The sequence below is a fragment of the Dasypus novemcinctus genome, chromosome 31 (genome assembly GCF_030445035.2).
Source record: "Dasypus novemcinctus isolate mDasNov1 chromosome 31, mDasNov1.1.hap2, whole genome shotgun sequence".
Taxonomy (NCBI): Eukaryota; Metazoa; Chordata; class Mammalia; order Cingulata; family Dasypodidae; genus Dasypus; species Dasypus novemcinctus.
Window position 1 is genome coordinate 15,684,487 of NC_080703.1, and position 16,505 is coordinate 15,700,991.

Consider the following 16,505-nt stretch of genomic DNA (forward strand, 5'->3'; position numbering starts at 1 on the left):
TAGTGTTTTTTTTGTTTTTGTTTTTTTTTAGGAGGCATCTGGAACAGAACCCAGGATCTCTCATATGGGTGGGAGGTGTTCAGCCACTTGAGATACATCTGCTCCCTGCTTGTAGCATCTTTTGTAGTGTTTCCTCATTGTGTTGTCTCATTGTGTCATTTTGTTGTGTCAACTTGCTGCACCAACACTTTGCATCAGCTCTCTGTCTTGTTAGTTTTCTTTAAGAGACACTGGGAACTGAAGCCAGGACTTACCAAGTGGTGCCCAACTGCTTGAGCCAATTCTGCTTCCCCTAAAGTGCTTTTAATGAAAGAATACTTCCTACAAAGCTTAAGCGTTTAGAAGAACTTTGAGTATGGGCATTTTTACTCACCTATGGATGTCACTGTTCATTGGCTTGACAGAAGTGAACTCCAAGGCTTCTGATCTGCATTTTTAGTTCATAGAGTTGTTCAGTTGCCTGAAGCTTTGCATAGGTTTTACTCTGTCTTGGAATTCAGGGAAGAGGCAATTTTCCATTCCATTCTTGCCTCAGCCATTGGACAACTGTGAAAATTTGGAGATGTCCCTTATCCTCTCTGCAATTCAGTTTTGTTTTTGGAAAATACAGGGGCTGGTCTAGTGCCTGGACTCTGAGCCACAGGGTCTCAAGATTGACCTTGAATCAGAGTCTCCTGGACAACTGTTAACTAAAACAGCCTGCCCTATCCCTGGAGTTTCTGATTCAGCAGGTCTGGATCTGGGTCTGAGAATTTGCCTTTCTAACAAATTCCCAGGTGAAGCTGTGGCTGCTGGTAGGTGGGTTGGGGGAACCCCACTTAGCCAGGCCCTTGTATGCATAGAGTTTCATCAGGTAGACTCTGATCATAATGCTGATTGCTTTTAAGGCCTATTGGTTAGAAAGACTGCTGATAAAGCCTCAGGAAAGAAAAATCTTCCCTTTGTGTTCTTTTTGCCATAAACCCCAAATTGAGATAATCTCATGGGGATAGAGGGGAGGGACCATATTTGAGAGGATTTAGCAATCACTAGCTGTGGACATTTCCATGGGCTAGCAAAGGGGACAGCTGTGCTACCTCAGGAAGGTCTCTATGACATGGGCTATGGGTGGGAGGCTCTTTGTCTCTTCAGAGATAACTTAAACTGTCTGACTTGTGGGTGTGAAATGGTAAGAGGCTGCAGTCCTGCCCTTGGTGACAATGGCAACATCTCCAGTCCCAGGAAACAGTTTAACAATGCAAGGTCTATAAACTTTAAGTATTAAGGGGAAATGTAACCAAATATGCTAAAAGCTTATCTAGAATGTATGAAGTCCATGCTAAAACCTAACCTAGGATGTGGAAGATATATATGCTAATTCAAGCCTATTGAGAACTGAAACAAAGGGACCATTTAATGTTTCCTTCATATAAAAGGGATTCAAAAATCTTGTTCAGGGCTCAGGATTGAAACAGAAAGCTCCTGAGTCCGACCACCATCAATAAACCATTTTTCCTTCTCAAAATCATTCCTGAGTCCTGGCCTCTCTATACACAAATAATTGAACCTCTCTCAAATTCTACAACAATATCATACTATTTTCTGTCTTTTTACCATTTATTTCACCCTTTGTAATAATCTTCATTTCAACACTATTCTCCAAGTCTCTCTCTTTTTTTCCCTTTCAGGATGCAGTAGTCCCTTTTGTATCTCTTGTAAGTCTTTTGGTAACATTCTATTAGTGTTCGTTTTTTTTTTCCTGTGAAAACTTTGGACTCACCCTCATTTTTGAAGTTCAGTTTTACCAGATACAAAATTCTTGGCTGATGGATTTTTCTTTTTAAGTACATTAAGTACTTCATACCACTTTCTTCTCTTCTTCATGGTTTCAGATGTGAGGTCAGCACTTAATCTTACTGAGGTTCTATTGCATGTGATGCTTTTCTTTTGCTGCTTTCAGAATTCTTTTTATCTCTTATGTTTGTCATTCTGAATAGCAGGTGTCTCAGAGTAGGTCTATTTGGATTTACTCTACTTCTGGTGCATTGTCCTTCTTGGATTTTGATATTTATATCTTTCATAAAGGTTGGGAAGTTTCCATTTGCTATTCCCTCAAATATTCTTTCTACCCCTTTTCCATTCTCTTCTTCTGGGAAACCAATAGTGTAAATTTGTGTACTTTGCATTGTTTTTTGATTTCTTGAACACTTGTTTCACTTTTTCCACTGTCTTCTCTTTTACTCTCCTGTCTTTTCCAGTTCAGGTGTTCTGTCTTTGAAATCACTAATTCTGTCATTGAACATTGAAAATCTGCATTTATTGTCTCTAATGTATTTTTAAATTCATTGAACTATATCACTCATACATAAACATACATAAACAGTAAGTGTATAGTAGTTGTAAACTTACAAAACATATATAACATCAAACAAACATATATATCTCACCCTCCCACCAATAACTTATATTATTTTTAAACTTTTTAACTAATAAAAAGTATCGTCAAAATATTACTACTAAACAATTTTCCCCTAACCAATCCAATTATTATCTTTACATCATTCATATATGAGCATACATAAACAATTAAGTGTATAGTATAAGTTGTGAACTTACAAAGCAAACCTGCATAACATCATACAGGGGTCCCATACATCAACCCTCCACCAACACCTTGCACTGTCATGAGACATTTGTTACAAATTATGAAAGAATATTGTCAAAATCTTACTATTAATCATAGTCCTTATGTTACATTTGTTTTGTTTTCCCCAACCCACCTCATTATTTTTTAAATATTTTCTATGACAGAAGTTGTAACCTTATAAAAAATCATGCATATGTGCAGAATTCCCAACCAACACCCTCCATCAACACACCACAATGTGGTGTGTGTCATTTGCTACAGATGAAATAATATCAACTGATTGTTACCATGTCCATAGTGTACATTTGGCTCACTTTTTCTGTACTGCCTCAGTACCAACACAGTACATCTTTCACACAGATGCAAGAATATTACATTATTACTACTAACCACAGTCCATAGGTCACTCCAGCTGTGTTTTTCCCATCCTTCTCCATATTCCCAACACCCAGCAGTAGTGATCTACATTTGTTTTACCTAACAAAGGACACTCTTGCATCTGTATCATCAATCACAATTCTCACCCACCTCTTAGTTTACTATGCTACTCAGTTCCTAGATTATTTCCTAGCATTCTGTCAATTGGCATTTTAAGAACTAGACTACCATTTTCAGCCACATCTCCATTTATAAACTAGCTGTTACTCACTGTGTGTTACCATCCACTCTATATATTTCCATACCTTTACAGTAAAGCTAATTAAAAATTCTACATACATTAAACATCAGTAGTCCACTCAGTCCTTCTCTTATCTCTTCTAAGAATCCACCACCCACTACCAGGTATTGAAGATATTTTCCTAAAATGTCTTCTATAAATTTTATGGTGCTTACTTTTATTTTCAGTTTGTGATATATTTTGAGTTAATTTTTGGATAAGGTGTGAGATAGGAGTCCTCTTTCCTATTGTCAGCTATGGATGTCCAATATTTTCAGTGCCATTTGTTGAGTGGATTGTTCGGTCCAAGCTGTGTGACTTTGGCAGGCTAGTTAAAAATCACTTGAACATATATGTGAGTCTGTTTCTGAACCATAAATTTGATTCCGTTGGTCTATTGTGTCTGTCTTTAGGCTAGAACCATGCTATTTTTACCACTATATGTAGGTATTATGATTTAAAGTCTGGAGATGAGGGCTTGCTTTTCCTTTTTATGATGTTTCTGGCTATTCAGGACTCCTTACCATCCCAAATAAATTTAATGATTGTGTTTTCAAGTTTTTTCTTTAATGCTGGTGGAATTTTTATTAGGATTGCATTAAGTCTATATATCAACTTGAGTAGAATTGACATCTTGATGATATTTAGTCTTCCAATCCATGAGCATGGAATGTTCTCCCAGTTATTTAGGCCATTTTTGAATTGTTTTAACACTGAGTTGCAGTTTTCTGAATACAAGTGCTTTGCAACATTGGTTAGGTTTATTCCTGACTATTGAGTTTTATCTGTTATATTGTATTTTCACCACTCTTTTGACACTATTAGTTACTTTCATTGATATAATCTTCATTTCTATACTTTCTTCCAGGTCCCTCTCTCCTGTCTTTTCTTTTCAGGCTCTAGCACACCCTTTAGTATTTCCGAAAAATTTGGTCTCTTGCTTAGAAATTCTCTCAGTTTCTGTTCATCTGTGAATATTCTAATCTCACCCTCATTTTTGAATGACAGACTTGCTGGATATAAGATTCTTGGCAGGAAGTTTTTCTCTTGTAGTATCTTAAATATATCAGACCACTGTCTTCTTGCCTCCATGATTTCTGGTGAGAAATCAGCATATACTCTTATTGGATATCCCTTATATGTTATGTATTTCTTTTCTCTTGTTGCTCTCAGAATTCTCTGTCTTAGGCCCTTGACCTTTTGATGAATATGTGTCTCGGAGTTGGTCTATTTGGATATTTTTTGGATGGAAGTACATTGTGCTTCTTGGACAGGGATCTGTCCTTCAATAAGGATGGGAAATTATCTACCATTTTTTCTTCAAATATTTCTTCTGCCCCTTTTCCCTTCATTTCTCCTTCTGGGACACCCATGACTTTTATTGCATGCTTTTGCTGTCATTTCTTTCCCCAAGACCTTGTTCAATTTTTTTCCATTCTTTTCTTCATCTGTTCTTTTATATGTTCACTTTCAGAGGCCATTTCTTCAAGTTCACCAATCCTTTCTTCTGCCTCCTCAAATCTGCTCTTATATGATTCCAATGTTTTTAAAATTTCATTGATTGCACCTTTCATTCCCATAAGATCTGCTATTTTTCTATGTATGTTTTCAAATTCTTCTTCGTGCTCATCCAGTGTCTTCTTTTTTTATTTTTTATTTTTTGTCTTTATTTTTATATTTTAATATTACATTAAAAAAATATGAGGTCCCCATATACCCCCCACTCCCTCCCTCCCCCTGCCCCCATAGCAACAACCTCCTCCATCATCATGAGACATTCATTGCATTTGTTGAACACATCTCTGAGCACCACTGCACCTCATGGTCAATGGTCCACATTATAGCCCACACTCTCACACGTTCAATCCAGTGGGCCATGGGAAGACATACAATGTCCAGTAACTGTCCCTGCAGCATCACCCAGGACAACTCCAAGTCCCAAAAACACCTCCAGTGTCTTCTTAATATCCTTAATTTCTTTGGCCATCTCATTGAATTTATTAAGAAGATCTCTTTGAACATCTGTAATTAGTTGTCTCAACTCCTTTATGTCATCTGTAGGCTTATCTTGTTCCTTTAACTGGGTCATAGCTTCCTATTTCTTGGTGTGGATTGTACTATTTTTGTTGGTGTCTTGGCATCTGGCTTACTAGAGAATTTATTCTGGGTGCAGTTTTTCTCTTAGTTTAGGGCTTCCTATCATTTCTCCCTTGCTGGTTGAGCAATAGGAGCCAAGCATGTAGTTGGTGCTGTAAGCTATGGAGGCTCAAGCTGCCCTCATTGTGCCAGGGGCCAATGAAGCTTCTTCCAACTTTCTCCTTTGCCAGGGGTAGGGACAGAGTCACAGCTATGTAGAATAACCCAAGTGCAGGCCTAGACTGTAGTTGCCCAGAGAGACTGATGAAGCTTCATAACTTTTTCTCCCCTGCCTGGGACAGGGATGGAGCTTCAGGTGTGGGCAGCAATCTATGCAGTGCAGGTCAAAGATGACTACAGTTGCCCTGGTAGACTTCTGATTTTTCAGTCTTTTACAGCCAAAGTTACCTGCAGTTACCTGTATAGGCTGGTGCAGGGCTCCTCAGGCTTCTCCCTGCCAGAGGCAGGGCTGAAATCCTAGGTGGGCTGCAGGCTGATCTGCATGAAAGAAACTGGTTCCTGCCAACACTGAGAATTTCAGTCAGCCTGGCTTCCCCTCAGGCTGTAGGTGAAGTCAGAATGATGGCTACTGGCCTCTTTTTGACTTGGGCTGGTTCACACCCCAGCTGTTCCCAGGGTTATATCTTAGCCAGCTGAGTCTACCAATCAGCAGCCCAAATTGGCAGCCAACTGTCTCCTCCTTCCCCATTTCTGGGAAATGGAGCTTTCAATTCCAGCCACAGAATAGCCTCTGGGGTGGCTCCTGCAGCCAGAGTAGGATAGTCACCAGCCTCCACGGCTTGGCTGGTAATTTCCCAGAGAGGCTGATGCAGGTCTCTGCAGCTTCCTCCCTGCTGAATAAGGCACTGGGGCCTAGGCTTGAGCTGTAATATGATCTGGGTGGGAAGAAGCCGGTCCCCACCAGCACTATGATCCTCAGTCTACCCCGCTTCCCCTCATGCCAGGCGCAGAGTTAAGTTGGTGGCTCCCCACCTCTTTCTGACTTGGACAGTCTCAAACTTTAGCTGTTCTCAGGATTATATCATAGCACACTGAATTTACTCATCAGTAGCTGAAATTCGTGCCCAACTGACTCTTCCTCCCCCATTTTGGGGAGGTGGAGCTTTCAGTTACAGCCATGGAACAGCTCCCAAGGTGGCTTGTGCCTTCAGTGGATGATAAGCACCGACCTCCGTGGCATGGAGTACTCTACTTACGAGTCTTCTCTGAAGATTCATCTTCAGATGAATCGTCTACTCCTTCAAGGACATTGCAGGATGCTCTTCTGGCTTCCTGGAGCACCCAAAGAGGTGCTTCAGCTAGCTCCAGAGAGCTCTTTGTGTTTACTAACTGCCCCGTAGCAGGAGCTGATTCTAGGAGCTCCTTACTCTGCCACCATCTTGCTGGTTCCTCTAATATATATTTTATATATATATAAATATTTTAAAGATACATAGATTACACCAAATGTTACATTAAAAAATATGGGAGGTTCCCATATGGCCCACCCCTACATCCCCCACTTTATCTTCATCAACAACTTCTTTAATTAGTGTGGTGCATTCATTGTATTTGCTGAATACATTTTGGAACACTGCTACACAGCATGAATTATAGTTTATGGTGTGGATTACACTACCCCAGTCCACCTAGTGGGTTATGTCCCTGCAATATCATTCAGGATAACTCCATGTCCCCAAAAAGCCCCATATCACACCTCTTACTCCCTCCCCCTGCCCTCAGTAGCTTCCATGCCCACAATCTCCACATCAGTGACATAATTTTCTTCCATTGCTAGAGTCACAGTAGTTCTATAGTAGAATACAGCAAGCCCACTAAAATCTGTAATATATTCCTCCATCCTGTGTAACTTGGGATGGAGATGTACACTCCACCTCTAGAATCATCAAGTGGGGACTTAGATTCCACATGACTGATGGATGCAATTCTCCTGCTTGCAGTTGTACACATTCTTGGTTGCCTGGTGTGGTGGTTGACCATTATACTTCCCCATCAGCTGATCTGGGTAAGTCCAAGGAAACACAGAGTAGGTGTTCCAACTCTGTCGAGGTTCAGGGCCCAGATGACACATGGAGCATCCAGAGATTCCAGTCTTCTGAGCATACACAAACTGCAGCATCAGTCACAGGTTCAGTAAAAATGACAGAAGAGGCATGTGTAGAGAGGTCACATCTGAGTCCAACTCCATCACAGTCAGGAGCACAAATTCCAAAGTAAGGCCCACTGCAAGGCAATGAATTCCACAGTCATCTGTCATGACTATAGGACCTGTGTGTCTCTGTAGCCCTCAGGAGCACCAGTATGTGGGGTTGTATCTACTTTGGCTGTCTTTCAGATCCTACTGAGATGTGCATTAGTGCGACCCCTCTGATGACCTTCCAACTCATTTTGAAATCTCTTAGCCATATTAATTAATTTGTCTTTACCACTTCCCCCTTTGATTTAAGGTCTTTTTCTAGTTGCATCACCAGCAGGTGATTGGTAGCAATCCATCAGCACTAGGTAGGCTCATCCCCGGGTGTCATGTCCCACGCTGGGGAGAAGGCAGTGCATTTACATGCTGAGTTTGGCTTAGAGAGTGGCCACATTTGAGCAACATGGAGGCTCTGAGGAGGTAACTCTTAGGCACCCTGCAGCTCATGGCCTAGTTTAAATATCAAGCACAGAAGCTCATAAGCATAGTCATCAGTACAAAGGGCCCATCATTGGGCCATTCTTCTTCATGGGTCTTTTCCCTTGCACCTGGGGGATTATGCTCTTCCACTGGGGGATGCAACAGAGCTCCCCAGGATAGGAACTCAGCACTCCCTCAGTTGTCATGTGTAACTCTACTCACTATGACAATATCCAATGAACATCTGAACATATCTATATATCCTATATGCATACCCTGGAGAACTCCCTCCCACCCATATATTCCCTTTCAATGACACCCCTCACCAGTACTCTTCCCCTGTCATAGTGGATCCTCTCTGTAATCCAAAACTTCTTCAAAAATTAAGTCTAATATATTGCCAAATCCAATTAGAAGGATAATGAAACAGTATTGACATGCTTATAGATTAGACATAGAATTTATAATAATTTAGAAAAACTAAAATAAAGAAATAAATTGGGGTATTAAAAAATGAAAAATATCATAAAACTTTGTTCCTGATGTTCTGTGTTTCATCATTGTAATAGGGGTTGCCCTGCAAGTACAGTGGCAAGGCAATCTCTTCCATTCCTTCTGCAGTATCTACATCATTTTAAAAAAATTTAATTTTAACTTCTAAAGTTTTAGATCACAATAAAATCACATATACAATTAGGGGACCCCCATATACCCAATATCAAACCCTTTTCCCCCTTCCTCAGCAATGATCTTTTTACATGTGCATGTTGCGTTTGCTACAGCTGATGTACAGATTTTAAAATATAACTATTAACCATGATTCCGTTATGGCTAACATTATGGCTTATATTTTAGACTGTATACTTTTTGGTTACTGTATAGTTTACATTATGTTTTACATTTTTGACTATTCACTTTTATATATTTTTGGTGAAATTTAACAGGGCTTACATCCATTTTTGTAAGATCTTGTGGAACACTTCCATTGCCCTCCAGTAAACCCCACTTCCATCTATTCTATTCCTCTCTCCCACTCCCCTCAGGGTCCACAGCGACAACCAAGCTTCACTGCTTGGAGAACAAGATTCATAGATACTTACAACAATGCTGAGGGCTTGACACTCTAGTCTATCCTCCCCCTTTGGGAACCACCCACGCTCTTGAGAGACACCTTCTCCTCTGTTTGAGAACATCAGGCCTCCCCAGGATGGGCGTACAATACCTTCCCACTCATTGTAAGTATCTCCACCCACTAACAAAACACAATATGACAAGATGAACCCTCACACACTCCCTAGAAGTCTGTCCCAGGTACATCCTGTGCCAAATGTTCCCCATCAAACACCTTAAACAAGTATCCTTTCCTTAATATATTTTCTAAAGAGTTTTCTCAACATGTAGTTTTAATCACATACCTGACAATCTCCCATGTTCTCCCCCTCCCCCAACACTTGTCCTCAACTACATGGGCCAGCTGACCCACCCTCCCAATCCTAACCCCCCAAGCCTTCAAAACCCTACCCAATAGTATACCTATGCCCTCATCTTATCCCTTCACTCCACAAAAACTTACCCACATTTTATCATAGATTTCTCTCATGTAGACATCAGCTCATACACACACACACACACACACATTTCTTCTAAGCATATCGTCCAATCTCTAGCTCTCTGAAACAGTCTGATTTGCTTAATTCATGTCAGAGAAGATATGTAGTATTTGTCCTTCAATGTTTGGGTTACTTACTCAACGTAAGGTCCTCAAGGTTCATCCATGTTATCCCATGTGTTAGTACTGTATTCTTTCTTACAGATGAGTAGTATTCTGTTGTATGTATATACTACATTTTGTTTATCCATTCATCTTTTGATGGGCATTTGGGTTGATTCCAACTTTTGGCAAAAGTGAATAATGCTGCTATGAACATTGGTGTGCATGTATCAGTTTATGTCCTGGTTTTCAGTTCTTCTGGGGATATACCCAGCAGTAAAATTGCTGGTCATATGGCAAATCTGTAGCTAGTTTTTGAGGAACTGCCAAACTGAACTCCAGAATGGCTGGATTCTTCTACATTTCCACCAACGGTGGATAAGGGTTCCCATTCATCTGCATCCTCTCCAACACTTGCACTTCTCTATTTCTTTAATAGCCTCAAGTCTAATTGGTAAGATGGTATCTCATTGTAGCTTTGCTATGTATTTCCCTAATAGGTAATGATGTTGAGCATCTTTTCATGTGTCTTTTATCCATTTGTATTTCTTCTTTGGAGAAACATCTGCTCAAATCTCTTGCCCACATTTTGAATGGGTTGTTTGTCTTTTTATTTTTGAGAAATAGGATTTTTTATATATGTTGGATATTAGGATCCTATCAGATATATGGTTACTAAATATTTTCTTCCATTGGGTAAGCTGTCTTTTTACTTTCTTGATAATCTCCTTTGAGGTGCAAAATGCTTTAATTTTGAGGAGGTCCCATTTATCTATTTTTTCTTTTGCTTTTGTGTTTTGGGTGTGAAGTTTATGTAGCAATTTCCTATTACAAGTTCCTGTAGATGCTTCCCTACATTGTCTTCCAAGGTCTTTATGGTCTTGGCTCTTATATTTAGATCTCTCATTTATTTGAGTTGATTTTTGTATAAGGCATGAGTTGGTAATCCTCTCCTTCTTTTGCATATGGATATCCAGTTCTCCAAGGACCATTTGTTTAAGAGGCCATTCTTCCCAATTTAGTGGGCTTTGTACTTTCTTGAATATCAGATGACTGTATATATGAGGATGTGTGTGTGAACTCTCAATTCAGTTTCATTGGTCAGTGTGTCTATCCTTCTGCCATTACAATGTTGTTTTGACCACTGTAGCTTTATTGTATGATTTAACATCAGGTAATATTGTTCCTCACATTTAATTTTTCGTTTTCAAATGTCTTTGACTGTTTGGGGCCACTTTCCCCTCTAAATCAATTTCATAGTTAGACATTCCAGTTCATTAAAAAATGCTGTGTTGATTTTTATTGGGTTTGCATTAACTGTGTAGATGAGTTTGGATAGGATAGTCATCTTAATGATGTTTATTCTTCCTATTCATGAACAGGGAGTATTCTTCCATTTATTTAAGTGTTCTTTGATTTCCTTTAACAATGTTGTGTAGTTTTCTCTAATATAAGTCCTTTACATGTTTAAATTTATTCCTAGGTATTTGATTTTTTAATTGGTATTGCAAATGGTATTTTTTTCTTGATTTCCTCCTCAGATTGTTTAATATTGGTGTGGAGAAATCCTACTGATTTTTACACATTTGATATTATACCCTGTGACTTTACTGAACACATTTATAAGTACTAGAAGCTTTGTTTTAGATTTCTCATGGCTTTCTATGTAGAGAATCATGTCATCTGCAAAGAGTGAAATTTTACCTCTTCCTTTCCAATTTGGATACTTTTTATATCTGTTTCTTCCCTCATGCCCGACAAGGTACTTCTAACACAATTTTAAATGGGAGAGGTGATAATTGGTATTCTTGTCTTGTTCCAAATCTTAGAGGGAAAGATTTTATAATTTCAGCATGTATATGATGTTAGATGTGTGTTTTTCATATATATCCTTTATCCTGTTCAGAAAGTTTCCTTCTATTCTTATCTTTTGCAGTATTTTTATTGGGAAAGGGTGGGTAGTTTTTCAAATGCTTTTTTGTACATCTATAGATATGATCATGTGATTTTTATTTGACCTGATTATATGGTGTATTACTCTGATTAATTTTCTTATGTTTACATTTCATTGCATACTAGGGATGAAATCCAATTTGTCATGGTGGATAATTCATTTGATGTGTTGCTGAATACAATTAGCAAGTATTTTGTTAAGGATTTTAGTATATAGGTTCATTTGAGAGTTTGGTCTGTTAATTTCCTTTCTTGTGGTGTCTTTGTTTGCCTTTGATATTATGGTAATGTTGACATCCTAGAATGAGTTACACAATGTTTCTTTTATTTCAATTTTTTGTAAGAGTTTAAGCAGAATTGGAGGTAGTTCCTTCCAGATGTTTGGTGGAAGTCACCTGCGAGGCTGTCTGACCCAGGGCTCTCCATATTTGGGTGGATTTAATGACAGGTTTTTTCTCTTTACTTGTGATGGGTTTGTTGAGATCATCAGTTTCTTCCTTTGTGAATGTCAACTGCTTATGTGTTCTTGTTGGTATATAGTTTTTCAAAATATTCTCCTATGATTCTTTTTATTTCTGTAGGTTCAGTGGTAATATCCCCTTTCTCATTTCTTATTTTGTCTATTCACATCTTTGGTCTTTTCTATGTGTTAAAAAAAAAACACAGGAAAAAGCTAAGGGTTTGTCAATTTTATTGTCTTTTTCAAAGAACTAACTCTTTGTTTTGTTTATTTTTTCTAGTGCTTTCTTATTTTCTTTTTCATTTAGTTCTGCTCTGATCTTTGTTATTTCTTTCTTTCTTCTTCCTTTGGGGTTATTTATTCTTTCAAGAATTCCTCTAAATGTGCAGTTATTTGTTTGATTTTAGCTATTTTTTCTCTTATGATATATGAATTTATGGCTAAGAATTTCCCTCTCAGTACAGCTTTTGCTGCATCCCATAAGTTTTAATATGTTGTGTTATCATTTTCACTTATTTCAAAGTAGTTGCTGATTTCTTTTGAGATTTCCTCCTGGGCCCACTGTTTGTCTAAGAGTGTGTTGCTTGACTTCCATATCCTTGTGCCTAATCTGGTTCTCCAGCCCTTGCAGACTTTCAGTTTCATCCCGTGGTCAGAGAAATTATTTTGTATGATTCCAATCTTTCTGAATTCATTGAGACTTTCTCTGTGGCCTAGCCTGTGTTCTATCTGGGAGAATGATCCATATGCACTTGAGAAGAATGTATTTATGCTGTATTTTGTTGTAGTGTTCTGCATATGTCTATTAGGTTCAGATCCTCTAATAAATTATTCAAATCTTTGTTTCTTTATTGATTCTCTGTCAAGATGTTCTGTCTAGTGATGATAATGGTATATTAAAGTCTCCCACAATGATTGTGGAGTCATCTATTCCTCCATTTAGTTTATCCAGTGTTTGCCTCATGTATTTTGAGGCACTCTGATTAGGTGCATAAATATTTATGATCGTTCTTTCTTGATAGATTACCACTTTTACTAATATGTAGTGCCCATTTTTGTCTCTCACAATAGTTTTGTTTTTAAAGTCTGTTTTGTCTGATATTAGTATAGTTACCTTTGCCTTTTTTGGTTATTAGTTGCTTGTAATATTATTTTTCAGCTATTCACTTTCAACCTTCTTGAATCACTGGGTCTATGGTGAATTTCATATAGACAGCATATAGATGGGTCACATTTCCTTATCCATTCTGCCAATCTGTGTCTCTTGACAGGTGAGTTTAATCCATTAACATTCACTGATATTACTCACAATAAATTACTTACATTAGCCATATTTTCTTTGAAGTTGTGTGTGTCATATGTTGTTTTTATTTCTTTTTTGTCTTTTATGTTTGTCTTAAACTGTCCTCCAACTCCGACTTCAGTTTTTTTCTTTCAAGCTACAGAATTCCCCTTAGTATTTCTTGAAGAGCACATTCATTATTGGCATACTCTGTTAGTTTCTGTTTATCTGTGAATATTTTGAGCTCTCCATCAATTTTGAATGCCAGTTCTACTCAATAGAGTATTCTTGGCTGGAAAATTTTTTCTTTTAGTATCTTGACTATGTCATACTACTGTCTTCTTGCATCCATGGTTTCAGATGAGAAATCAGCACTTAATCTTATTGAGCCTCCCTTGTGTTCGATTGTTCTCTTTTCTCTTGCTGCTTTCAATATTTTCTCTTTGTCTTGAGCATCAGATAATTTCGCAGATATGTTTTGTATTAGGTCTTTGGGATTTATACTGTTTGGGTTGTGCTGTGATTCCTGGGCATGTACCATCCATCTCCCTCAGTAAGTTTGGGAATTTTTCAGCCATTATTTCCTCCAAAAAACCTTCTGTCCCCTTTCCCTTATCTTCTCCTTCTGGGATATTTGTGCATTTTGTGTTGTCATTCAGATCCCTAAGTCTCTATTGGATTTCTTCTAAATTCTTATCTAATAATTCTACTCTTTCTTTGATTTCAGATTTAATGTTTTACACCTCAATGATTCTTTCCTCTGCCTATTCAATTCTGGTGTTATTTGCTTAGAGTGTTTTTTATTTATTTATTTTTTTTATTTCTTGAATTGTGCCATTCATTACCAACAATTCTGTTATCTTTTTCCATATGTTTACAATTTCTTTAGTAGGCTCTGCAAGTGTTTTCTTAATATCCTTAATCTCTTCTTTCACTTCATTATAATGAGCCATGATATTAGTTTGGACATCTTTGTTTAGTTGTTCAAAGTTCTGCTTCTCTTTCTGGTTTTAAGTTTTTTTCATTGGTGTGGGCCATGTCTTCCTGATTATTGGTATGTTTTGTAATTTTTTGTGTCTCTCTGCTCATCATTTTATCTTGATGGGTTTCTTCAGTTGGTTATGTCCTCCATGTAGTCTCAGGTTTTATTTAGTTGCTGTTTTTGTGGGTGTATTAAGTTTTCTATTTTACACTTTGTTCTTCTTATTCTATTTCCTTGTTGTTGTCTAAGTTCCCTTGAATGAAAACGTTTATATCCAGGGGAAGCAAAAGAAGTTAAAAAAAGATTTAATAGTAATATTGATAGTAAATGTTAGCAGAAGAATCATATAAGACCTAAGAGATTGAATATTAAACTAATGTAACTGTGTAGAAATACAGGAATAAAAAAGTGGTGCACCTACAAGGAAATGGGAAACTGAATATCAAAAAGAATATAGTGTGAATTAACAGGTCAGTGTGATGAAGAGAGAGGGAAACAGAAAAGAAAGGATAAAAATAGAAAGGTAATAAAGGATAGAAAACAGAACGGTTAGAATTAAAAAGTCAGGAAAATTGGGGACTAAACAAAGGTAATTGGAATGTAAGGACAACAACAGAAGGTGGAAGTTAGAAAGATGCAGGAGGGAAATGAGACAGCATTGATTGCCAAAATAAGTACACACAGAAATGAGAAAATCAAGAAAGTGGAATCACACCAATCAAGAAACAAGCTGGCAGCATCGAAATGACTCTCAGTCTCTTTGAAAGAGAGCACCCACACCTTGCTGGGAACCCTAAATATGCTCTTGGAAGCTTATTAAGCACTTCCTACTGTCCCCCTCCCTTAGAGGATTTGCACAGGTCTAGTTAATTGCCTGGCTCCACCTTCTCCCAGATCAATTTTCCCTTTCCCAGGGAGGCAAGGTAAATCAGATGGCCTCAGCAGATTTACCTCTCCCATCTTCCTGGTTTCTCCAGAGGCCAGCTGGTATGCTTCTGAAAGCTAAAAAACGGGGGGTCCAGACCATAGAACCCACACTCAGGGGATCCCTCTCCACCTTTCACCAGAACCCTCCCACTCTCAGAATTTGTCTCTTCTAGCTGACTGACTGGCAAGGGTCAGGGAATGCTGTGGCTCCTGCCCTGAGGGAGGGGCTGAGCTGTCCAATAGCTCCTGCCTGAAGCATCAGAAACTCATCGTTTGACCTTGCACAATCACACTTTTTGTTATGCTCTCTGCAGATGAATGCCCTTAAGCCTCCTGCTTTTTGGGTTCCCAAAACAGCTCAGTCAGGAAGGATTTTGCTGAACTCAGTTGTTTTACTTAGGAGAGATGATGTAGGTGTACTTAATCTGTCACCATCTTGCCTCTCTCCATTTTTTTTCTTGATTGAATTTTTTATACAAAGTCTTTGTTAATTTCAGAAGAAAAGAAGTTAATATAGGAAGTAAGAGAAGTTGGGAAGAGTGCTGGTGAAGGAAGGGATGGGTCTGTGTGAAAGGACCTTTGTGCAGGAATGCCAAACCCAGCAGTTAAATAGGGTGAAGGACATGTCACTGCTATTTGATAGGATTTGTTATCTTGTTGGTGAATGAATTGCAGTTGCTTAAAGAATTTTATCATATCACAGTTTACATAATGATTTCAAGTACTTTTCACAAGTGAATCAATTTTCTCAGTTTATTCAACTATTTTAAAAGCAGAAACCTGGGAATGATATCTACCCTTTCCCCCCACATACCATCTAACTCTGTAGGGCACAGCTTTCTACTGGGATTCCCTCATTTTTGTCTGGAGCCAGAACCCTCAGCCCAGAAGAGAAGTGGCTCTTCTCATTCAAGACCCCCAGCACTTGCCCTCTGAATTTGAGTCATTTTCTGGTTGCATAGCAAACAGGAAATCTGCTTCTCCTCCCTTGGGTCTGACCAAGGCCACCAGACATTGAGCAGTGGGGCCAGGGCTGATGAGACCACAGTAAGCAGTAGCCATGTTTAAGGGTAAAGAACACATGTTGACTAGGTGCCCAAAGATGTACTTACCAAATCCGATGGATGTGTCATGA